The following is a 24832-nucleotide window of genomic DNA, read 5'->3' as shown; positions in this document are numbered from 1 at the left end:
CTTGTGAAGAGAAATACTTAAGATATTCACTGCAAATCTGTTTCACAAACCACTTTGAAGAATAATCAACCTTCCATTATTTCTGCTTTATACCAATCAAAGAAAATGTTGCATTCTTCCCTAAAAATATGGACTTAAATACTACTTCAGACATCAATATTATATGTATTTTTTTCTTTGGTCAACATTTTTTCATATACTGAGTTTGCAAAATAAAATATCCCCCAACTTCTAAATCAGGGCTCCATATCTCAGGAGTAAGAACACTGCTCTTTTAAGCCAGTGGTCATGAACTCAAACCCTACTTGTACACTCCTTCATAGCATCCAATCAAGCCCATAAGCCAAAATCATTAGCCAGTTCTTGGAAAGTTCATAAATGTCTTTTCTATGGTGAGTGAAAATCCACAAGACAAGAAATTCTAGACACTTGGAATCCAATCCTGAATAGAGCAAAAAAAATAATTACCGCATTTTTCCTTGGCATTCTATGAATTAGAAAAATAGATACTGCACATCCCCTTTTCAATGTATTTTGGAAACTGCCACATTTGGAGTAATGATTTTCTTTTAATGCAGCTCTCAATCAATCAATACAAAATTCAGGCATTAATTGTAGAGCATGTGAAGATGTTATTTGTGTCAAGCATTTTCTCAAATATTTGGAAAATCCTAAACTATAGGTAATTCCGTGTTAATGTTATTTTTACAATATCTTTTTGATTTATCCAACTTTAAGCATCTTTGAAAAATAATTGAAAAAGCAATTTATTACTAATATTTGAATCAATAGTTTCAACAGCAGCATGGACATTGCACCTTTGAAAAAGTAATTTTGGTTAATTAGTTTTATCCAATTTTTATGAAACTTAGTTTTTTTTGTGTCAGGATGGCCGAGCGGTCTAAGGCGCTGCGTTCAGGTTGCAGTCTCCTCTGGAGGCGTGGGTTCAAATCCCACTTCTGACAGTGTTCTTCCTTTTCTTCTTTGTTCTACAATGTCTCTTCCTTGTTGCTTGTGAAGAGAAATACTTAAGATATTCACTGCAAATCTGTTTCACAAACCACTTTGAAGAATAATCAACCTTCCATTATTTCTCCTTTATATCAATCAAAGAAAATGTTGCATTCTTCCCTAAAAATATGGACTTAAATACTACTTCAGACATCAATATTATATGTATTTTTTTCTTTGGTCAACATTTTTTCATATACTGAGTTTGCAAAATAAAATATCCCCCAACTTCTAAATCAGGGCTCCATATCTCAGGAGTAAGAACACTGCTCTTTTAAGCCAGTGGTCATGAACTCAAACCCTACTTGTACACTCCTTCATAGCATCCAATCAAGCCCATAAGCCAAAATCATTAGCCAGTTCTTGGAAAGTTCATAAATGTCTTTTCTATGGTGAGTGAAAATCCACAAGACAACAAATTCTAGACACTTGGAATCCAATCCTGAATAGAGCAAAAAAAATAATTACCGCATTTTTCCTTGGCATTCTATGAATTCGAAAAATAGATACTGCACATCCCCTTTTCAATGTATTTTGGAAACTGCCACATTTGGAGTAATGATTTTCTTTTAATGCAGCTCTCAATCAATCAATACAAAATTCAGGCATTAATTGTAGAGCATGTGAAGATGTTATTTGTGTCAAGCATTTTCTCAAATATTTGGAAAATCCTAAACTATAGGTAATTCCGTGTTAATGTTATTTTTACAATATCTTTTTGATTTATCCAACTTTAAGCATCTTTGAAAAATAATTGAAAAAGCAATTTATTACTAATATTTGAATCAATAGTTTCAACAGCAGCATGGACATTGCACCTTTGAAAAAGTAAATTTGGTTAATTAGTTTTATCCAATTTTTATGAAACTTAGTTTTTTATGTGTCAGGATGGCCGAGCGTTCAAAGGCGCTGCGTTACGGTTGCAGTCTCCTCTGGAGGCGTTGGGTCAAATCCTACTTCTGACAGTGTTCTTACTTTTCTTCTTTGTTCTACAATGTCTCTTCCTTGTTGCTTGTGAAGAGAAATACTTAAGATATTCACTGCAAATCTGTTTCACAAACCACTTTGAAGAATAATCAACCTTCCATTATTTCTGCTTTATACCAATCAAAGAAAATGTTGCATTCTTCCCTTAAAATATGGACTTAAATACTACTTCAGACATCAATATTATATGTATTTTTTTCTTTGGTCAACATTTTTTCATATACTGAGTTTGCAAAATAAAATATCCCCCAACTTCTGAATCAGGGCTCCATATCTCAGGAGTAAGAACACTGCTCTTTTAAGCCAGTGGTCATGAACTCAAACCCTACTTGTACACTCCTTCATAGCATCCAATCAAGCCCATAAGCCAAAATCATTAGCCAGTTTTTGGAAGGTTCATAAATGTCTTTTCTATGGTGAGTGAAAATCCACAAGACAACAAATTCTAGACACTTGGAATCCAATCCTGAATAGAGCAAAAAAAATAATTACCGCATTTTTCCTTGGCATTCTATGAATTAGAAAAATAGATACTGCACATCCCCTTTTCAATGTATTTTGGAAACTGCCACATTTGGAGTCATGATTTTCTTTCAGTGCAGCTCTCAATCAATCAATACAAAATTCAGGCATTAATCGTAGATCATGTGAAGATGTTATTTGTGTCTAGCATTTTCTCAAATATTTGGAAAATCCTAAACTATAGGTAATTCCGTGTTAATGTTATTTTTACAATATCTTTTTGATTTATCCAACTTTAAGCATCTTTGAAAAATAATTGAAAAAGCAATTTATTACTAATATTTGAATCAATAGTTTCAACAGCAGCATGGACATTGCACCTTTGAAAAAGTAATTTTGGTTAATTAGTTTTATCCAATATTTATGAAACTTAGTTTTTTATGTGTCAGGATATCCGAGCGGTCTAAAGCGCTGCGTTCAGGTCGCAGTCTCCTCTGGAGGCGTTGGGTCAAATCCTACTTCTGACAGTGTTCTTACTTTTCTTCTTTGTTCTACAATGTCTCTTCCTTGTTGCTTGTGAAGAGAAATACTTAAGATATTCACTGCAAATCTGTTTCACAAACCACTTTGAAGAATAATCAACCTTCCATTATTTCTGCTTTATACCAATCAAAGAAAATGTTGCATTCTTCCCTAAAAATATGGACTTAAATACTACTTCAGACATCAATATTATATGTATTTTTTTCTTTGGTCAACATTTTTTCATATACTGAGTTTGCAAAATAAAATATCCCCCAACTTCTGAATCAGGGCTCCATATCTCAGGAGTAAGAACACTGCTCTTTTAAGCCAGTGGTCATGAACTCAAACCCTACTTGTACACTCCTTCATAGCATCCAATCAAGCCCATAAGCCAAATTCATTAGCCAGTTTTTGCAAAGTTCATAAATGTCTTTTCTATGGTGAGTGAAAATACACAAGACAACAAATTCTTGACACTTGGAATCCAAACCTGAATAGAGGAAAAAAAATAATTACCGCATTTTTCCTTGGCATTCTATGAATTAGAAAAATAGATACTGCACATCCCCTTTTCAATGTATTTTGGAAACTGCCACATTTGGAGTCATGATTTTCTTTCAGTGCAGCTCTTAATCAATCAATACAAAATTCAGGCATTAATTGTAGATCATGTGAAGATGTTATTTGTGTCTAGCATTTTCTCAAATATTTGGAAAATCCTAAACTATAGGTAATTCCGTGTTAATGTTATTTTTACAATATCTTTTTGATTTATCCAACTTTAAGCATCTTTGAAAAATAATTGAAAAAGCAATTTATTACTAATATTTGAATCAATAGTTTCAACAGCAGCATGGACATTGCACCTTTGAAAAAGTAATTTTGGTTAATTAGTTTTATCCAATTTTTATGAAACTTAGTTTTTTTTGTGTCAGGATGGCCGAGCGGTCTAAGGCGCTGCGTTCAGGTTGCAGTCTCCTCTGGAGGCGTGGGTTCAAATCCCACTTCTGACAGTGTTCTTCCTTTTCTTCTTTGTTCTACAATGTCTCTTCCTTGTTGCTTGTGAAGAGAAATACTTAAGATATTCACTGCAAATCTGTTTCACAAACCACTTTGAAGAATAATCAACCTTCCATTATTTCTGCTTTATACCAATCAAAGAAAATGTTGCATTCTTCCCTAAAAATATGGACTTAAATACTACTTCAGACATCAATATTATATGTATTTTTTTCTTTGGTCAACATTTTTTCATATACTGAGTTTGCAAAATAAAATATCCCCCAACTTCTAAATCAGGGCTCCATATCTCAGGAGTAAGAACACTGCTCTTTTAAGCCAGTGGTCATGAACTCAAACCCTACTTGTACACTCCTTCATAGCATCCAATCAAGCCCATAAGCCAAAATCATTAGCCATTTCTTGGAAAGTTCATAAATGTCTTTTCTATGGTGAGTGAAAATCCACAAGACAAGAAATTCTAGACACTTGGAATCCAATCCTGAATAGAGCAAAAAAAATAATTACCGCATTTTTCCTTGGCATTCTATGAATTAGAAAAATAGATACTGCACATCCCCTTTTCAATGTATTTTGGAAACTGCCACATTTGGAGTAATGATTTTCTTTTAATGCAGCTCTCAATCAATCAATACAAAATTCAGGCATTAATTGTAGAGCATGTGAAGATGTTATTTGTGTCAAGCATTTTCTCAAATATTTGGAAAATCCTAAACTATAGGTAATTCCGTGTTAATGTTATTTTTACAATATCTTTTTGATTTATCCAACTTTAAGCATCTTTGAAAAATAATTGAAAAAGCAATTTATTACTAATATTTGAATCAATAGTTTCAACAGCAGCATGGACATTGCACCTTTGAAAAAGTAATTTTGGTTAATTAGTTTTATCCAATTTTTATGAAACTTAGTTTTTTTTGTGTCAGGATGGCCGAGCGGTCTAAGGCGCTGCGTTCAGGTTGCAGTCTCCTCTGGAGGCGTGGGTTCAAATCCCACTTCTGACAGTGTTCTTCCTTTTCTTCTTTGTTCTACAATGTCTCTTCCTTGTTGCTTGTGAAGAGAAATACTTAAGATATTCACTGCAAATCTGTTTCACAAACCACTTTGAAGAATAATCAACCTTCCATTATTTCTCCTTTATATCAATCAAAGAAAATGTTGCATTCTTCCCTAAAAATATGGACTTAAATACTACTTCAGACATCAATATTATATGTATTTTTTTCTTTGGTCAACATTTTTTCATATACTGAGTTTGCAAAATAAAATATCCCCCAACTTCTAAATCAGGGCTCCATATCTCAGGAGTAAGAACACTGCTCTTTTAAGCCAGTGGTCATGAACTCAAACCCTACTTGTACACTCCTTCATAGCATCCAATCAAGCCCATAAGCCAAAATCATTAGCCAGTTCTTGGAAAGTTCATAAATGTCTTTTCTATGGTGAGTGAAAATCCACAAGACAACAAATTCTAGACACTTGGAATCCAATCCTGAATAGAGCAAAAAAAATAATTACCGCATTTTTCCTTGGCATTCTATGAATTCGAAAAATAGATACTGCACATCCCCTTTTCAATGTATTTTGGAAACTGCCACATTTGGAGTAATGATTTTCTTTTAATGCAGCTCTCAATCAATCAATACAAAATTCAGGCATTAATTGTAGAGCATGTGAAGATGTTATTTGTGTCAAGCATTTTCTCAAATATTTGGAAAATCCTAAACTATAGGTAATTCCGTGTTAATGTTATTTTTACAATATCTTTTTGATTTATCCAACTTTAAGCATCTTTGAAAAATAATTGAAAAAGCAATTTATTACTAATATTTGAATCAATAGTTTCAACAGCAGCATGGACATTGCACCTTTGAAAAAGTAAATTTGGTTAATTAGTTTTATCCAATTTTTATGAAACTTAGTTTTTTATGTGTCAGGATGGCCGAGCGTTCAAAGGCGCTGCGTTACGGTTGCAGTCTCCTCTGGAGGCGTTGGGTCAAATCCTACTTCTGACAGTGTTCTTACTTTTCTTCTTTGTTCTACAATGTCTCTTCCTTGTTGCTTGTGAAGAGAAATACTTAAGATATTCACTGCAAATCTGTTTCACAAACCACTTTGAAGAATAATCAACCTTCCATTATTTCTGCTTTATACCAATCAAAGAAAATGTTGCATTCTTCCCTTAAAATATGGACTTAAATACTACTTCAGACATCAATATTATATGTATTTTTTTCTTTGGTCAACATTTTTTCATATACTGAGTTTGCAAAATAAAATATCCCCCAACTTCTGAATCAGGGCTCCATATCTCAGGAGTAAGAACACTGCTCTTTTAAGCCAGTGGTCATGAACTCAAACCCTACTTGTACACTCCTTCATAGCATCCAATCAAGCCCATAAGCCAAAATCATTAGCCAGTTTTTGGAAGGTTCATAAATGTCTTTTCTATGGTGAGTGAAAATCCACAAGACAACAAATTCTAGACACTTGGAATCCAATCCTGAATAGAGCAAAAAAAATAATTACCGCATTTTTCCTTGGCATTCTATGAATTAGAAAAATAGATACTGCACATCCCCTTTTCAATGTATTTTGGAAACTGCCACATTTGGAGTCATGATTTTCTTTCAGTGCAGCTCTCAATCAATCAATACAAAATTCAGGCATTAATCGTAGATCATGTGAAGATGTTATTTGTGTCTAGCATTTTCTCAAATATTTGGAAAATCCTAAACTATAGGTAATTCCGTGTTAATGTTATTTTTACAATATCTTTTTGATTTATCCAACTTTAAGCATCTTTGAAAAATAATTGAAAAAGCAATTTATTACTAATATTTGAATCAATAGTTTCAACAGCAGCATGGACATTGCACCTTTGAAAAAGTAATTTTGGTTAATTAGTTTTATCCAATATTTATGAAACTTAGTTTTTTATGTGTCAGGATATCCGAGCGGTCTAAAGCGCTGCGTTCAGGTCGCAGTCTCCTCTGGAGGCGTTGGGTCAAATCCTACTTCTGACAGTGTTCTTACTTTTCTTCTTTGTTCTACAATGTCTCTTCCTTGTTGCTTGTGAAGAGAAATACTTAAGATATTCACTGCAAATCTGTTTCACAAACCACTTTGAAGAATAATCAACCTTCCATTATTTCTGCTTTATACCAATCAAAGAAAATGTTGCATTCTTCCCTAAAAATATGGACTTAAATACTACTTCAGACATCAATATTATATGTATTTGTTTCTTTGGTCAACATTTTTTCATATACTGAGTTTGCAAAATAAAATATCCCCCAACTTCTGAATCAGGGCTCCATATCTCAGGAGTAAGAACACTGCTCTTTTAAGCCAGTGGTCATGAACTCAAACCCTACTTGTACACTCCTTTATAGCATCCAATCAAGCCCATAAGCCAAAATCATTAGCCAGTTTTTGGAAGGTTCATAAATGTCTTTTCTATGGTGAGTGAAAATCCAAAAGACAACAAATTCTAGACACTTGGAATCCAATCCTGAATAGAGCAAAAAAAATAATTACCGCATTTTTCCTTGGCATTCTATGAATTAGAAAAATAGATACTGCACATCCCCTTTTCAATGTATTTTGGAAACTGCCACATTTGGAGTCATGATTTTCTTTCAGTGCAGCTCTCAATCAATCAATACAAAATTCAGGCATTAATCGTAGATCATGTGAAGATGTTATTTGTGTCTAGCATTTTCTCAAATATTTGGAAAATCCTTAACTATAGGTAATTCCGTGTTAATGTTATTTTTACAATATCTTTTTGATTTATCCAACTTTAAGCATCTTTGAAAAATAATTGAAAAAGCAATTTATTACTAATATTTGAATCAATAGTTTCAACAGCAGCATGGACATTGCACCTTTGAAAAAGTAATTTTGGTTAATTAGTTTTATCCAATTTTTATGAAACTCAGTTTTTTATGTGTCAGGATATCCGAGCGGTCTAAAGCGCTGCGTTCAGGTCGCAGTCTCCTCTGGAGGCGTTGGGTCAAATCCTACTTCTGACAGTGTTCTTACTTTTCTTCTTTGTTCTACAATGTCTCTTCCTTGTTGCTTGTGAAGAGAAATACTTAAGATATTCACTGCAATTCTGTTTCACAAACCACTTTGAAGAATAATCAACCTTCCATTATTTCTGCTTTATACCAATCAAAGAAAATGTTGCATTCTTCCCTAAAAATATGGACTTAAATATTACTTCAGACATCAATATTATATGTATTTGTTTCTTTGGTCAACATTTTTTCATACACTGAGTTTGCAAAATAAAATATCCCCCAACTTCTAAATCAGGGCTCCATATCTCAGGAGTAAGAACACTGCTCTTTTAAGCCAGTGGTCATGAACTCAAACCCTACTTGTACACTCCTTCAAAGCATCCAATCAAGCCCATAAGCCAAAATCATTAGCCAGTTCTTGGAAAGTTCATAAATGTCTTTTCTATGGTGAGTGAAAATCCACAAGACAACAAATTCTAGACACTTGGAATCCAATCCTGAATAGAGCAAAAAAAATAATTACCGCATTTTTCCTTGGCATTCTATGAATTCGAAAAATAGATACTGCGCATCCCCTTTTCAATGTATTTTGGAAACTGCCACATTTGGAGTCATGATTTTCTTTTAATGCAGCTCTCAATCAATCAATACAAAATTCAGGCATTAATTGTAGAGCATGTGAAGATGTTATTTGTGTCAAGCAATTTCTCAAATATTTGGAAAATCCTAAACTATAGGTAATTCCGTGTTAATGTTATTTTTACAATATCTTTTTGATTTATCCAACTTTAAGCATCTTTGAAAAATAATTGAAAAAGCAATTTATTACTAATATTTGAATCAATAGTTTCAACAGCAGCATGGACATTGCACCTTTGAAAAAGTAATTTTGGTTAATTAGTTTTATCCAATTTTTATGAAACATAGTTTTTTATGTGTCAGGATATCCGAGCGGTCTAAAGCGCTGCGTTCAGGTCGCAGTCTCCTCTGGAGGTGTGGGTTCAAATCCCACTTCTGACAGTGTTCTTCTTTTTCTTCTTTGTTCTACAATGTCTCTTCCTTGTTGCTTGTGAAGAGAAATACTTAAGATATTCACTGCAAATCTGTTTCACAAACCACTTTGAAGAATAATCAACCTTCCATTATTTCTGCTTTATACCAATCAAAGAACATGTTGCATTCTTCCCTAAAAATATGGACTTAAATACTACTTCAGACATCAATATTATATGTATTTGTTTCTTTGGTCAACATTTTTTCATATACTGAGTTTGCAAAATAAAATATCCCCCAACTTCTGAATCAGGGCTCCATATCTCAGGAGTAAGAACACTGCTCTTTTAAGCCAGTGGTCATGAACTCAAACCCTACTTGTACACTCCTTCATAGCATCCAATCAAGCCCATAAGCCAAAATCATTAGCCAGTTTTTGGAAGGTTCATAAATGTCTTTTCTATGGTGAGTCAAAATCCACAAGACAAGAAATTCTAGACACTTGGAATCCAATCCTGAATAGAGCAAAAAAAATAATTACCGCATTTTTCCTTGGCATTCTATGAATTAGAAAAATAGATACTGCACATCCCCTTTTCAATGTATTTTGGAAACTGCCACATTTGGAGTAATGATTTTCTTTCAGTGCAGCTCTCAATCAATCAATACAAAATTCAGGCATTAATCGTAGATCATGTGAAGATGTTATTTGTGTCTAGCATTTTCTCAAATATTTGGAAAATCCTAAACTATAGGTAATTCCGTGTTAATGTTATTTTTACAATATCTTTTTGATTTATCCAACTTTAAGCATCTTTGAAAAATAATTGAAAAAGCAATTTATTACTAATATTTGAATCAATAGTTTCAACAGCAGTATGGACATTGCACCTTTGAAAAAGTAATTTTGGTTAATTAGTTTTATCCAATTTTTATGAAACTTAGTTTTTTTTGTGTCAGGATGGCCGAGCGGTCTAAGGCGCTGCGTTCAGGTCGCAGTCTCCTCTGGAGGCGTGGGTTCAAATCCCACTTCTGACAGTGTTCTTCCTTTTCTTCTTTGTTCTACAATGTCTCTTCCTTGTTGCTTGTGAAGAGAAATACTTAAGATATTCACTGCAAATCTGTTTCACAAACCACTTTGAAGAATAATCAACCTTCCATTATTTCTGCTTTATACCAATCAAAGAAATTGTTGCATTCTTCCCTAAAAATATGGACTTAAATACTACTTCAGACATCAATATTATATGTATTTTTTTCTTTGGTCAACATTTTTTCATATACTGAGTTTGCAAAATAAAATATCCCCCAACTTCTGAATCAGGTCTCCATATCTCAGGAGTAAGAACACTGCTCGTTTAAGCCAGTGGTCATGAACACAAACCCTATTTGTACACTCCTTCATAGCATCCAATCAAGCCCATAAGCCAAAATCATTAGCCAGTTCTTGGAAAGTTCATAAATGTCTTTTCTATGGTGAGTGAAAATCCACAAGACAACAAATTCTAGACACTTGGAATCCAATCCTGAATAGAGCAAAAAAAATAATTACCGCATTTTTCCTTGGCATTCTATGAATTAGAAAAATAGATACTGCACATCCCCTTTTCAATGTATTTTGGAAACTGCCACATTTGGAGTCATGATTTTCTTTCAGTGCAGCTCTTAATCAATCAATACAAAATTCAGGCATTAATTGTAGATCATGTGAAGATGTTATTTGTGTCTAGCATTTTCTCAAATATTTGGAAAATCCTAAACTATAGGTAATTCCGTGTTAATGTTATTTTTACAATATCTTTTTGATTTATCCAACTTTAAGCATCTTTGAAAAATAATTGAAAAAGCAATTTATTACTAATATTTGAATCAATAGTTTCAACAGCAGCATGGACATTGCACCTTTGAAAAAGTAATTTTGGTTAATTAGTTTTATCCAATTTTTATGAAACTTAGTTTTTTTTGTGTCAGGATGGCCGAGCGGTCTAAGGCGCTGCGTTCAGGTTGCAGTCTCCTCTGGAGGCGTGGGTTCAAATCCCACTTCTGACAGTGTTCTTCCTTTTCTTCTTTGTTCTACAATGTCTCTTCCTTGTTGCTTGTGAAGAGAAATACTTAAGATATTCACTGCAAATCTGTTTCACAAACCACTTTGAAGAATAATCAACCTTCCATTATTTCTGCTTTATACCAATCAAAGAAAATGTTGCATTCTTCCCTAAAAATATGGACTTAAATACTACTTCAGACATCAATATTATATGTATTTTTTTCTTTGGTCAACATTTTTTCATATACTGAGTTTGCAAAATAAAATATCCCCCAACTTCTAAATCAGGGCTCCATATCTCAGGAGTAAGAACACTGCTCTTTTAAGCCAGTGGTCATGAACTCAAACCCTACTTGTACACTCCTTCATAGCATCCAATCAAGCCCATAAGCCAAAATCATTAGCCAGTTCTTGGAAAGTTCATAAATGTCTTTTCTATGGTGAGTGAAAATCCACAAGACAAGAAATTCTAGACACTTGGAATCCAATCCTGAATAGAGCAAAAAAAATAATTACCGCATTTTTCCTTGGCATTCTATGAATTAGAAAAATAGATACTGCACATCCCCTTTTCAATGTATTTTGGAAACTGCCACATTTGGAGTAATGATTTTCTTTTAATGCAGCTCTCAATCAATCAATACAAAATTCAGGCATTAATTGTAGAGCATGTGAAGATGTTATTTGTGTCAAGCATTTTCTCAAATATTTGGAAAATCCTAAACTATAGGTAATTCCGTGTTAATGTTATTTTTACAATATCTTTTTGATTTATCCAACTTTAAGCATCTTTTAAAAATAATTGAAAAAGCAATTTATTACTAATATTTGAATCAATAGTTTCAACAGCAGCATGGACATTGCACTTTTGAAAAAGTAAATTTGGTTAATTAGTTTTATCCAGTTTTTATGAAACTTAGTTTTTTATGTGTCAGGATGGCCGAGCGTTCAAAGGCGCTGCGTTACGGTTGCAGTCTCCTCTGGAGGCGTTGGGTCAAATCCTACTTCTGACAGTGTTCTTACTTTTCTTCTTTGTTCTACAATGTCTCTTCCTTGTTGCTTGTGAAGAGAAATACTTAAGATATTCACTGCAAATCTGTTTCACAAACCACTTTGAAGAATAATCAACCTTCCATTATTTCTGCTTTATACCAATCAAAGAAAATGTTGCATTCTTCCCTAAAAATATGGACTTAAATACTACTTCAGACATCAATATTATATGTATTTTTTTCTTTGGTCAACATTTTTTCATATACTGAGTTTGCAAAATAAAATATCCCCCAACTTCTGAATCAGGGCTCCATATCTCAGGAGTAAGAACACTGCTCTTTTAAGCCAGTGGTCATGAACTCAAACCCTACTTGTACACTCCTTCATAGCATCCAATCAAGCCCATAAGCCAAAATCATTAGCCAGTTTTTGGAAGGTTCATAAATGTCTTTTCTATGGTGAGTGAAAATCCACAAGACAACAAATTCTAGACACTTGGAATCCAATAATGAATAGAGCAAAAAAAATAATTACCGCATTTTTCCTTGGAATTCTATGAATTAGAAAAATAGATACTGCACATCCCCTTTTCAATGTATTTTGGAAACTGCCACATTTGGAGTCATGATTTTCTTTCAGTGCAGCTCTCAATCAATCAATACAAAATTCAGGCATTAATCGTAGATCATGTGAAGATGTTATTTGTGTCTAGCATTTTCTCAAATATTTGGAAAATCCTAAACTATAGGTAATTCCGTGTTAATGTTATTTTTACAATATCTTTTTGATTTATCCAACTTTAAGCATCTTTGAAAAATAATTGAAAAAGCAATTTATTACTAATATTTGAATCAATAGTTTCAACAGCAGCATGGACATTGCACCTTTGAAAAAGTAATTTTGGTTAATTAGTTTTATCCAATATTTATGAAACTTAGTTTTTTATGTGTCAGGATATCCGAGCGGTCTAAAGCGCTGCGTTCAGGTCGCAGTCTCCTCTGGAGGCGTTGGGTCAAATCCTACTTCTGACAGTGTTCTTACTTTTCTTCTTTGTTCTACAATGTCTCTTCCTTGTTGCTTGTGAAGAGAAATACTTAAGATATTCACTGCAAATCTGTTTCACAAACCACTTTGAAGAATAATCAACCTTCCATTATTTCTGCTTTATACCAATCAAAGAAAATGTTGCATTCTTCCCTAAAAATATGGACTTAAATACTACTTCAGACATCAATATTATATGTATTTTTTTCTTTGGTCAACATTTTTTCATATACTGAGTTTGCAAAATAAAATATCCCCCAACTTCTGAATCAGGGCTCCATATCTCAGGAGTAAGAACACTGCTCTTTTAAGCCAGTGGTCATGAACTCAAACCCTACTTGTACACTCCTTCATAGCATGCAATCAAGCCTATAAGCCAAAATCATTAGCCAGTTTTTGGAAGGTTCATAAATGTCTTTTCTATGGTGAGTGAAAATCCACAAGACAACAAATTCTAGACACTTGGAATCCAATCCTGAATAGAGCAAAAAAAATAATTACCGCATTTTTCCTTGGCATTCTATGAATTAGAAAAATAGATACTGCACATCCCCTTTTCAATGTATTTTGGAAACTGCCACATTTGGAGTCATGATTTTCTTTCAGTGCAGCTCTCAATCAATCAATACAAAATTCAGGCATTAATCGTAGATCATGTGAAGATGTTATTCGTGTCTAGCATTTTCTCAAATATTTGGAAAATCCTTAACTATAGGTAATTCCGTGTAAATGTTATTTTTACAATATCTTTTTGATTTATCCAACTTTAAGCATCTTTGAAAAATAATTGAAAAAGCAATTTATTACTAATATTTGAATCAATAGTTTCAACAGCAGCATGGACATTGCACCTTTGAAAAAGTAATTTTGGTTAATTAGTTTTATCCAATTTTTATGAAACACAGTTTTTTATGTGTCAGGATATCCGAGCGGTCTAAAGCGCTGCGTTCAGGTCGCAGTCTCCTCTGGAGGTGTGGGTTCAAATCCCACTGCTGACAGTGTTCTTCTTTTTCTTCTTTGTTCTACAATGTCTCTTCCTTGTTGCTTGTGAAGAGAAATACTTAAGATATTCACTGCAATTCTGTTTCACAAACCACTTTGAAGAATAATCAACCTTCCATTATTTCTGCTTTATACCAATCAAAGAAAATGTTGCATTCTTCCCTAAAAATATGGACTTAAATATTACTTCAGACATCAATATTATATGTATTTGTTTCTTTGGTCAACATTTTTTCATATACTGAGTTTGCAAAATAAAATATCCCCCAACTTCTGAATCAGGGCTCCATATCTCAGGAGTAAGAACACTGTTCTTTTAAGCCAGTGGTCTTGAACACAAACCCTACTTGTACACTCCTTCATAGCATCCAATCAAGCCCATAAGCCAAAATCATTAGCCAGTTCTTGGAAAGTTCATAAATGTCTTTTCTATGGTGAGTGAAAATACACAAGACAACAAATTCTAGACACTTGGAATCCAATCCTGAATAGAGCAAAAAAAATAATTACCGCATTTTTCCTTGGCATTCTATAAATTAGAAAAATAGATACTGCACATCCCCTTTTCAATGTATTTTGGAAACTGCCACATTTGGAGTAATGATTTTCGTTCAGTGCAGCTCTTAATCAATCAATACAAAATTCAGGCATTAATTGTAGATCATGTGAAGATGTTATTTGTGTCTAGCATTTTCTCAAATATTTGGAAAATCCTAAACTATAGGTAACTCCGTGTTAATGTTATTTTTACAATATCTTTTTGATTTATCCAACTTTAAGCATCTTTGAAAAATAATTGAAAAAGCAATTTATTACTAATATTTGAATCAATAGTTTCAACAGCAGCATGGACATTGCACCTTTGAAAAAGTAATTTTGGTTAATTAGTTTTATCCAATTTTTATGAAACTTAGTTTTTTTGTGTCAGGATGGCCGAGCGGTCTAAGGTGCTGCGTTCAGGTTGCAGTCTCCTCTGGAGGCGTGGGTTCAAATCCCACTTCTGACAGTGTTCTTCCTTTTCTTCTTTGTTCTACAATGTCTCTTCCTTGTTGCTTGTGAAGAGAAATACTTAAGATATTCACTGCAAATCTGTTTCACAAACCACTTTGAAGAATAATCAACCTTCCATTATTTCTGCTTTATACCAATCAAAGAAAATGTTGCATTCTTCCCTAAAAATATGGACTTAAATACTACTTCAGACATCAATATTATATGTATTTTTTTCTTTGGTCAACATATTTTCATATACTGAGTTTGCAAAATAAAATATCCCCCAACTTCTAAATCAGGGCTCCATATCTCAGGAGTAAGAACACTGCTCTTTTAAGCCAGTGGTCATGAACTCAAACCCTACTTGTACACTCCTTCATAGCATCCAATCAAGCCCATAAGCCAAAATCATTAGCCAGTTCTTGGAAAGTTCATAAATGTCTTTTCTATGGTGAGTGAAAATCCACAAGACAACAAATTCTAGACACTTGGAATCCAATCCTGAATAGAGCAAAAAAAATAATTACCGCATTTTTCCTTGGCATTCTATGAATTAGAAAAATAGATACTGCACATCCCCTTTTCAATGTATTTTGGAAACTGCCACGTTTGGAGTAATGATTTTCTTTTAATGCAGCTCTCAATCAATCAATACAAAATTCAGGCATTAATTGTAGAGCATGTGAAGATGTTATTTGTGTCAAGCAATTTCTCAAATATTTGGAAAATCCTAAACTATAGGTAATTCCGTGTTAATGTTATTTTTACAATATCTTTTTGATTTATCCAACTTTAAGCATCTTTGAAAAATAAATGAAAAAGGAATTTATTACTAATATTTGAATCAATAGTTTCAACAGCAGCATGGACATTGCACCTTTGAAAAAGTAATTTTGGTTAATTAGTTTTATCCAATTTTTATGAAACTTAGTTTTTTATGTGTCAGGATGGCCGAGCGTTCAAAGGCGCTGCGTTACGGTTGCAGTCTCCTCTGGAGGCGTTGGGTCAAATCCTACTTCTGACAGTGTTCTTACTTTTCTTCTTTGTTCTACAATGTCTCTTCCTTGTTGCTTGTGAAGAGAAATACTTAAGATATTCACTGCAAATCTGTTTCACAAACCACTTTGAAGAATAATCAACCTTCCATTATTTCTGCTTCATACCAATCAAAGAAAATGTTGCATTCTTTCCTAAAAATATGGACTTAAATACTACTTCAGACATCAATATTATATGTATTTTTTTCTTTGGTCAACATTTTTTCATATACTGAGTTTGCAAAATAAAATATCCCCCAACTTCTGAATCAGGGCTCCATATCTCAGGAGTAAGAACACTGCTCTTTTAAGCCAGTGGTCATGAACTCAAACTCTACTTTTACACTCCTTCATAGCATCCAATCAAGCCCATATGCCAATATCATTAGCCAGTTCTTGGAAAGTTCATAAATGTCTTTTCCATGGTGAGTGAAAATCCACAAGACAAGAAATTCTAGACACTTGGAATCCAATCCTGAATAGAGCAAAAAAAAAAAATTACCGCATTTTTCCTTGGCATTCTATGAATTAGAAAAATAGATACTGCACATCCCCTTTTCAATGTATTTTGGAAACTGCCACGTTTGGAGTAATGATTTTCTTTCAATGCAGCTCTCAATCAATCAATACAAAATTCAGGCATTAATTGTAGATCATGTGAAGATGTTATTTGTGTCAAACATTTTCTCAAATATTTGGAAAATCCTAAACTATACGTAATTCCGTGTTAATGTTATTTTTACAATATCTTTTTGATTTATCCAACTTTAAGCATCTTTGAAAAATAATTGAAAAAGCAATTTATTACTAATATTTGAATCAATAGTTTCAACAGCAGCATGTACATTGCACCTTTGAAAAAGTAATTTTGGTTAATTAGTTTTATCCAATTTTTATGAAACTTAGTTTTTTTTGTGTCAGGATGGCCGAGCGGTCTAAGGCGCTGCGTTCAGGTTGCAGTCTCCTCTGGAGGCGTGGGTTCAAATCCCACTTCTGACAGTGTTCTTCCTTTTCTTCTTTGTTCTACAATGTCTCTTCCTTGTTGCTTGTGAAGAGAAATACTTAAGATATTCACTGCAAATCTGTTTCACAAACCACTTTGAAGAATAATCAACCTTCCATTATTTCTGCTTTATACCAATCAAAGAAAATGTTGCATTCTTCCCTAAAAATATGGACTTAAATATTACTTCAGACATCAATATTTTATGTATTTTTTTCTTTGGTCAACATTTTTTCATATACTGAGTTTGCAAAATAAAATATCCCCCAACTTCTGAATCAGGGCTCCATATCTCAGGAGTAAGAACACTGCTCTTTTAAGCCAGTGGTCATGAACTCAAACCCTACTTGTACACTCCTTCATAGCATCCAATCAAGCCCATAAGCCAAAATCATTAGCCAGTTTTTGGAAGGTTCATAAATGTCTTTTCTATGGTGAGTGAAAATCCACAAGACAACAAATTCTAGACACTTGGAATCCAATCCTGAATAGAGCAAAAAAAATAATTACCGCATTTTTCCTTGGCATTCTATGAATTAGAAAAATAGATACTGCACATCCCCTTTTCAATGTATTTTGGAAACTGCCACATTTGGAGTCATGATTTTCTTTCAGTGCAGCTCTCAATCAATCAATACAAAATTCAGGCATTAATCGTAGATCATGTGAAGATGTTATTTGTGTCTAGCATTTTCTCAAATATTTGGAAAATCCTAAACTATAGGTAATTCCGTGTTAATGTTATTTTTACAATATCTTTTTGATTTATCCAACTTTAAGCATCTTTGAAAAATAATTGAAAAAGCAATTTATTACTAATATTTGAATCAATAGTTTCAACAGCAGCATGGACATTGCACCTTTGAAAAAGTAATTTTGGTTAATTAGTTTTATCCAATATTTATGAAACTTAGTTTTTTATGTGTCAGGATATCCGAGCGGTCTAAAGCGCTGCGTTCAGGTCGCAGTCTCCTCTGGAGGCGTTGGGTCAAATCCTACTTCTGACAGTGTTCTTACTTTTCTTCTTTGTTCTACAATGTCTCTTCCTTGTTGCTTGTGAAGAGAAATACTTAAGATATTCACTGCAAATCTGTTTCACAAACCACTTTGAAGAATAATCAACCTTCCATTATTTCTGCTTTATACCAATCAAAGAAAATGTTGCATTCTTCCCTAAAAATATGGACTTAAATACTACTTCAGACATCAATATTATATGTATTTTTTTCTTTGGTCATCATTTTTTCATATACTGAGTTTGCAAAATAAAATATCCCCCAACTTCTGAATCAGGGCTCCATATCTCAGGAGTAAGAACACTGCTCTTTTAAGCCAGTGGTCATGAACTCAAACCCTACTTGTACACTCCTTCATAGCATCCAATCAAGCCCATAAGCCAAAATCATTAGCCAGTTTTTGGAAGGTTCATAAATGTCTTTTCTATGGTGAGTGAAAATCCACAAGACAACAAATTCTAGACACTTGGAATACAATCCTGAATAGAGCAAAAAAAATAATTACCGCATTTTTCCTTGGCATTCTATGAATTAGAAAAATAGATACTGCACATCCCCTTTTCAATGTATTTTGGAAACTGCCACATTTGGAGTCATGATTTTCTTTCAGTGCAGCTCTCAATCAATCAATACAAAATTCAGGCATTAATCGTAGATCATGTGAAAATGTTATTTGTGTCTAGCATTTTCTCAAATATTTGGAAAATCCTTAACTATAGGTAATTCCGTGTTAATGTTATTTTTACAATATCTTTTTGATTTATCCAACTTTAAGCATCTTTGAAAAATAATTGAAAAAGCAATTTATTACTAATATTTGAATCAATAGTTTCAACAGCAGCATGGACATTGCACCTTTGAAAAAGTAATTTTGGTTAATTAGTTTTATCCAATTTTTATGAAACACAGTTTTTTATGTGTCAGGATATCCGAGCGGTCTAAAGCGCTGCGTTCAGGTCGCAGTTTCCTCTGGAGGTGTGGGTTCAAATCCCACTTCTGACAGTGTTCTACTTTTTCTTCTTTGTTCTACAATGTCTCTTCCTTGTTGCTTGTGAAGAGAAATACTTAAGATATTCACTGCAATTCTGTTTCACAAACCACTTTGAAGTATAATCAACCTTCCATTATTTCTGCTTTATACCAATCAAAGAAAATGTTGCATTCTTCCCTAAAAATATGGACTTAAATATTACTTCAGACATCAATATTATATGTATTTGTTTCTTTGGTCAACATTTTTTCATATACTGAGTTTGCAAAATAAAATATCCCCCAACTTCTGAATCAGGGCTCTATATCTCAGGAGTAAGAACACTGTTCTTTTAAGCCAGTGGTCTTGAACACAAACCCTACTTGTACACTCCTTCATAGCATCCAATCAAGCCCATAAGCCAAAATCATTAGCCAGTTCTTGGAAAGTTCATAAATGTCTTTTCTATGGTGAGTGAAAATACACAAGACAACAAATTCTAGACACTTGGAATCCAATCCTGAATAGAGCAAAAAAAATAATTACCGCATTTTTCCTTGGCATTCTATAAATTAGAAAAATAGATACTGCACATCCCCTTTTCAATGTATTTTGGAAACTGCCACATTTGGAGTAATGATTTTCGTTCAGTGCAGCTCTTAATCAATCAATACAAAATTCAGGCATTAATTGTAGATCATGTGAAGATGTTATTTGTGTCTAGCATTTTCTCAAATATTTGGAAAATCCTAAACTATAGGTAATTCCGTGTTAATGTTATTTTTACAATATCTTTTTGATTTATCCAACTTTAAGCATCTTTGAAAAATAATTGAAAAAGCAATTTATTACTAATATTTGAATCAATAGTTTCAACAGCAGCATGGACATTGCACCTTTGAAAAAGTAATTTTGGTTAATTAGTTTTATCCAATTTTTATGAAACTTAGTTTTTTTTGTGTCAGGATGGCCGAGCGGTCTAAGGCGCTGCGTTCAGGTTGCAGTCTCCTCTGGAGGCGTGGGTTCAAATCCCACTTCTGACAGTGTTCTTCCTTTTCTTCTTTGTTCTACAATGTCTCTTCCTTGTTGCTTGTGAAGAGAAATACTTAAGATATTCACTGCAAATCTGTTTCACAAACCATTTTGAAGAATAATCAACCTTCCATTATTTCTGCTTTATACCAAAGAAAATGTTGCATTCTACCCTAAAAATATGGACTTAAATACTACTTCAGACATCAATATTATATGTATTTTTTTCTTTGGTCAACATTTTTTCATATACTGAGTTTGCAAAATAAAATATACCCCAACTTCTAAATCAGGGCTCCATATCTCAGGAGTAAGAACACTGCTCTTTTAAGCCAGTGGTCATGAACTCAAACCCTACTTGTACACTCCTTCATAGCATCCAATCAAGCCCATAAGCCAAAATCATTAGCCAGTTCTTGGAAAGTTCATAAATGTCTTTTCTATGGTGAGTGAAAATCCACAAGACAACAAATTCTAGACACTTGGAATCCAATCCTGAATAGAGCAAAAAAAATAATTACCGCATTTTTCCTTGGCATTCTATGAATTAGAAAAATAGATACTGCACATCCCCTTTTCAATGTACTTTGGAAACTGCCACATTTGGAGTAATGATTTTCTTTTAATGCAGCTCTCAATCAATCAATACAAAATTCAGGCATTAATTGTAGAGCATGTGAAGATGTTATTTGTGTCAAGCAATTTCTCAAATATTTGGAAAATCCTAAACTATAGGTAATTCCATGTTAATGTTATTTTTACAATATCTTTTTGATTTATCCAACTTTAAGCATCTTTGAAAAATAATTGAAAAAGCAATTTATTACTAATATTTGAATCAATAGTTTCAACAGCAGCATGGACATTGCACCTTTGAAAAAGTAATTTTGGTTAATTAGTTTTATCCAATTTTTATGAAACTTAGTTTTTTATGTGTCAGGATGGCCGAGCGTTCAAAGGCGCTGCGTTACGGTTGCAGTCTCCTCTGGAGGCGTTGGGTCAAATCCTACTTCTGACAGTGTTCTTACTTTTCTTCTTTGTTCTACAATGTCTCTTCCTTGTTGCTTGTGAAGAGAAATACTTAAGATATTCACTGCAAATCTGTTTCACAAACCACTTTGAAGAATAATCAACCTTCCATTATTTCTGCTTTATACCAATCAAAGAAAATGTTGCATTCTTCCCTAAAAATATGGACTTAAATACTACTTCAGACATCAATATTATATGTATTTTTTTCTTTGGTCAACATTTTTTCATATACTGAGTTTGCAAAATAAAATATCCCCCAACTTCTGAATCAGGGCTCCATATCTCAGGAGTAAGAACACTGCTCTTTTAAGCCAGTGGTCATGAACTCAAACCCTACTTGTACACTCCTTCATAGCATCCAATCAAGCCCATAAGCCAAAATCATTAGCCAGTTTTTGGAAGGTTCATAAATGTCTTTTCTATGGTGAGTGAAAATCCACAAGACAACAAATTCTAGACACTTGGAATCCAATCCTGAATAGAGCAAAAAAAATAATTACCGCATTTTTCCTTGGCATTCTATGAATTAGAAAAATAGATACTGCACATCCCCTTTTCAATGTATTTTGGAAACTGCCACATTTGGAGTCATGATTTTCTTTCAGTGCAGCTCTCAATCAATCAATACAAAATTCAGGCATTAATCGTAGATCATGTGAAGATGTTATTTGTGTCTAGCATTTTCTTAAATATTTGGAAAATCCTAAACTATAGGTAATTCCGTGTTAATGTTATTTTTACAATATCTTTTTGATTTATCCAACTTTAAGCATCTTTGAAAAATAATTGAAAAAGCAATTTATTACTAATATTTGAATCAATAGTTTCAACAGCAGCATGGACATTGCACCTTTGAAAAAGTAATTTTGGTTAATTAGTTTTATCCAATTTTTATGAAACATAGTTTTTTATGTGTCAGGATATCCGAGCGGTCAGCGCTGCGTTCAGGTCGCAGTCTCCTCTGGAGGTGTGGGTTCAAATCCCACTTCTGACAGTGTTCTTCTTTTTCTTCTTTGTTCTACAATGTCTCTTCCTTGTTGCTTGTGAAGAGAAATACTTAAGATATTCACTGCAAATCTGTTTCACAAACCACTTTGAAGAATAATCAACCTTCCATTATTTCTGCTTTATACCAATCAAAGAAAATGTTGCATTCTTTCCTAAAAATATGGACTTAAATACTACTTCAGACATCGATATTATATGTATTTTTTTCTTTGGTCAACATTTTTTCATATACTGAGTTTGCAAAATAAAATATCCCCCAACTTCTGAATCAGGGCTCCATATCTCAGGAGTAAGAACACTGCTCTTTTAAGCCAGTGGTCATGAACTCAAACCCTACTTGTACACTCCTTCATAGCATCCAATCAAGCCCATAAGCCAAAATCATTAGCCAGTTTTTGGAAGGTTCATAAATGTCTTTTCTATGGTGAGTGAAAATCCACAAGACAACAAATTCTAGACACTTGGAATCCAATCCTGAATAGAGCAAAAAAAATAATTACCGCATTTTTCCTTGGCATTCTATGAATTAGAAAAATAGATACTGCACATCCCCTTTTCAATGTATTTTGGAAACTGCCACATTTGGAGTCATGATTTTCTTTCAGTGCAGCTCTCAATCAATCAATACAAAATTCAGGCATTAATCGTAGATCATGTGAAGATGTTATTTGTGTCTAGCATTTTCTCAAATATTTGGAAAATCCTAAACTATAGGTAATTCCGTGTTAATGTTATTTTTACAATATCTTTTTGATTTATCCAACTTTAAGCATCTTTGAAAAATAATTGAAAAAGCAATTTATTACTAATATTTGAATCAATAGTTTCAACAGCAGCATGGACATTGCACCTTTGAAAAAGTAATTTTGGTTAATTAGTTTTATCCAATATTTATGAAACTTAGTTTTTTATGTGTCAGGATATCCGAGCGGTCTAAAGCGCGGCGTTCAGGTCGCAGTCTCCTCTGGAGGCGTTGGGTCAAATCTTACTTCTGACAGTGTTCTTACTTTTCTTCTTTGTTCTACAATGTCTCTTCCTTGTTGCTTGTGAAGAGAAATACTTAAGATATTCACTGCAAATCTGTTTCACAAACCACTTTGAAGAATAATCAACCTTCCATTATTTCTGCTTTATACCAATCAAAGAAAATGTTGCATTCTTCCCTAAAAATATGGACTTAAATACTACTTCAGACATCAATATTATATGTATTTTTTTCTTTGGTCAACATTTTTTCATATACTGAGTTTGCAAAATAAAATATCCCCCAACTTCTGAATCAGGGCTCCATATCTCAGGAGTAAGAACACTGCTCTTTTAAGCCAGTGGTCATGAACTCAAACCCTACTTGTACACTCCTTCATAGCATCCAATCAAGCCCATAAGCCAAAATCATTAGCCAGTTTTTGGAAGGTTCATAAATGTCTTTTCTATGGTGAGTGAAAATCCACAAGACAACAAATTCTAGACACTTGGAATCCAATCCTGAATAGAGCAAAAAAAATAATTACCGCATTTTTCCTTGGCATTCTATGAATTAGAAAAATAGATACTGCACATCCCCTTTTCAATGTATTTTGGAAACTGCCACATTTGGAGTCATGATTTTCTTTCAGTGCAGCTCTCAATCAATCAATACAAAATTCAGGCATTAATCGTAGATCATGTGAAGATGTTATTTGTGTCTAGCATTTTCTCAAATATTTGGAAAATCCTTAACTATAGGTAATTCCGTGTTAATGTTATTTTTACAATATCTTTTTGATTTATCCAACTTTAAGCATCTTTGAAAAATAATTGAAAAAGCAATTTATTACTAATATTTGAATCAATAGTTTCAACAGCAGCATGGACATTGCACCTTTGAAAAAGTAATTTTGGTTAATTAGTTTTATCCAATTTTTATGAAACACAGTTTTTTATGTGTCAGGATATCCGAGCGGTCTAAAGCGCTGCGTTCAGGTCGCAGTCTCCTCTGGAGGTGTGGGTTCAAATCCCACTTCTGACAGTGTTCTTCTTTTTCTTCTTTGTTCTACAATGTCTCTTCCTTGTTGCTTGTGAAGAGAAATACTTAAGATATTCACTGCAATTCTGTTTCACAAACCACTTTGAAGAATAATCAACCTTCCATTATTTCTGCTTTATACCAATCAAAGAAAATGTTGCATTCTTCCCTAAAAATATGGACTTAAATATTACTTCAGACATCAATATTATATGTATTTGTTTCTTTGGTCAACATTTTTTCATATACTGAGTTTGCAAAATAAAATATCCCCCAACTTCTGAATCAGGGCTCCATATCTCAGGAGTAAGAACACTGTTCTTTTAAGCCAGTGGTCTTGAACACAAACCCTACTTGTACACTCCTTCATAGCATCCAATCAAGCCCATAAGCCAAAATCATTAGCCAGTTCTTGGAAAGTTCATAAATGTCTTTTCTATGGTGAGTGAAAATACACAAGACAACAAATTCTAGACACTTGGAATCCAATCCTGAATAGAGCAAAAAAAATAATTACCGCATTTTTCCTTGGCATTCTATAAATTAGAAAAATAGATACTGCACATCCCCTTTTCAATGTATTTTGGAAACTGCCACATTTGGAGTAATGATTTTCATTCAGTG

At 33.3% G+C, this 24832-nt stretch overlaps 8 non-coding genes across 8 annotated transcripts; all 8 read left to right on the top strand.

The window, feature by feature from the left end:
- The first annotated feature begins 882 nt into the window (after positions 1–882).
- Positions 883–965, top strand: TRNAL-CAG (transfer RNA leucine (anticodon CAG)). The gene has a single exon. It is a non-coding gene; the product is annotated as a tRNA-Leu (tRNA).
- A 2950-nt stretch (positions 966–3915) lies between these two features.
- TRNAL-CAG (transfer RNA leucine (anticodon CAG)) lies at positions 3916–3998 on the top strand. Its single transcript has one exon. It is a non-coding gene; the product is annotated as a tRNA-Leu (tRNA).
- A 928-nt stretch (positions 3999–4926) lies between these two features.
- TRNAL-CAG (transfer RNA leucine (anticodon CAG)) lies at positions 4927–5009 on the top strand. The gene has a single exon. It is a non-coding gene; the product is annotated as a tRNA-Leu (tRNA).
- Positions 5010–9981: 4972 nt separating this feature from the next.
- TRNAL-CAG (transfer RNA leucine (anticodon CAG)) lies at positions 9982–10064 on the top strand. Its single transcript has one exon. It is a non-coding gene; the product is annotated as a tRNA-Leu (tRNA).
- Positions 10065–10992: 928 nt separating this feature from the next.
- Positions 10993–11075, top strand: TRNAL-CAG (transfer RNA leucine (anticodon CAG)). The gene has a single exon. It is a non-coding gene; the product is annotated as a tRNA-Leu (tRNA).
- Positions 11076–15035: 3960 nt separating this feature from the next.
- On the top strand, positions 15036–15118 carry TRNAL-CAG (transfer RNA leucine (anticodon CAG)). The gene has a single exon. It is a non-coding gene; the product is annotated as a tRNA-Leu (tRNA).
- A 1940-nt stretch (positions 15119–17058) lies between these two features.
- Positions 17059–17141, top strand: TRNAL-CAG (transfer RNA leucine (anticodon CAG)). The gene has a single exon. It is a non-coding gene; the product is annotated as a tRNA-Leu (tRNA).
- A 2950-nt stretch (positions 17142–20091) lies between these two features.
- Positions 20092–20174, top strand: TRNAL-CAG (transfer RNA leucine (anticodon CAG)). The gene has a single exon. It is a non-coding gene; the product is annotated as a tRNA-Leu (tRNA).
- The last annotated feature ends 4658 nt before the right edge of the window (positions 20175–24832 follow it).

The sequence above is a fragment of the Taudactylus pleione genome, unplaced genomic scaffold, assembly GCF_031769625.1.
Source record: "Taudactylus pleione unplaced genomic scaffold, aTauple2 ptg000177l, whole genome shotgun sequence".
Lineage (NCBI taxonomy): Eukaryota > Metazoa > Chordata > Amphibia > Anura > Myobatrachidae > Taudactylus > Taudactylus pleione.
The sequence above is the reverse complement of the archived record's forward strand: the minus strand, read 5'-3'. Positions and strand labels throughout refer to the sequence as shown.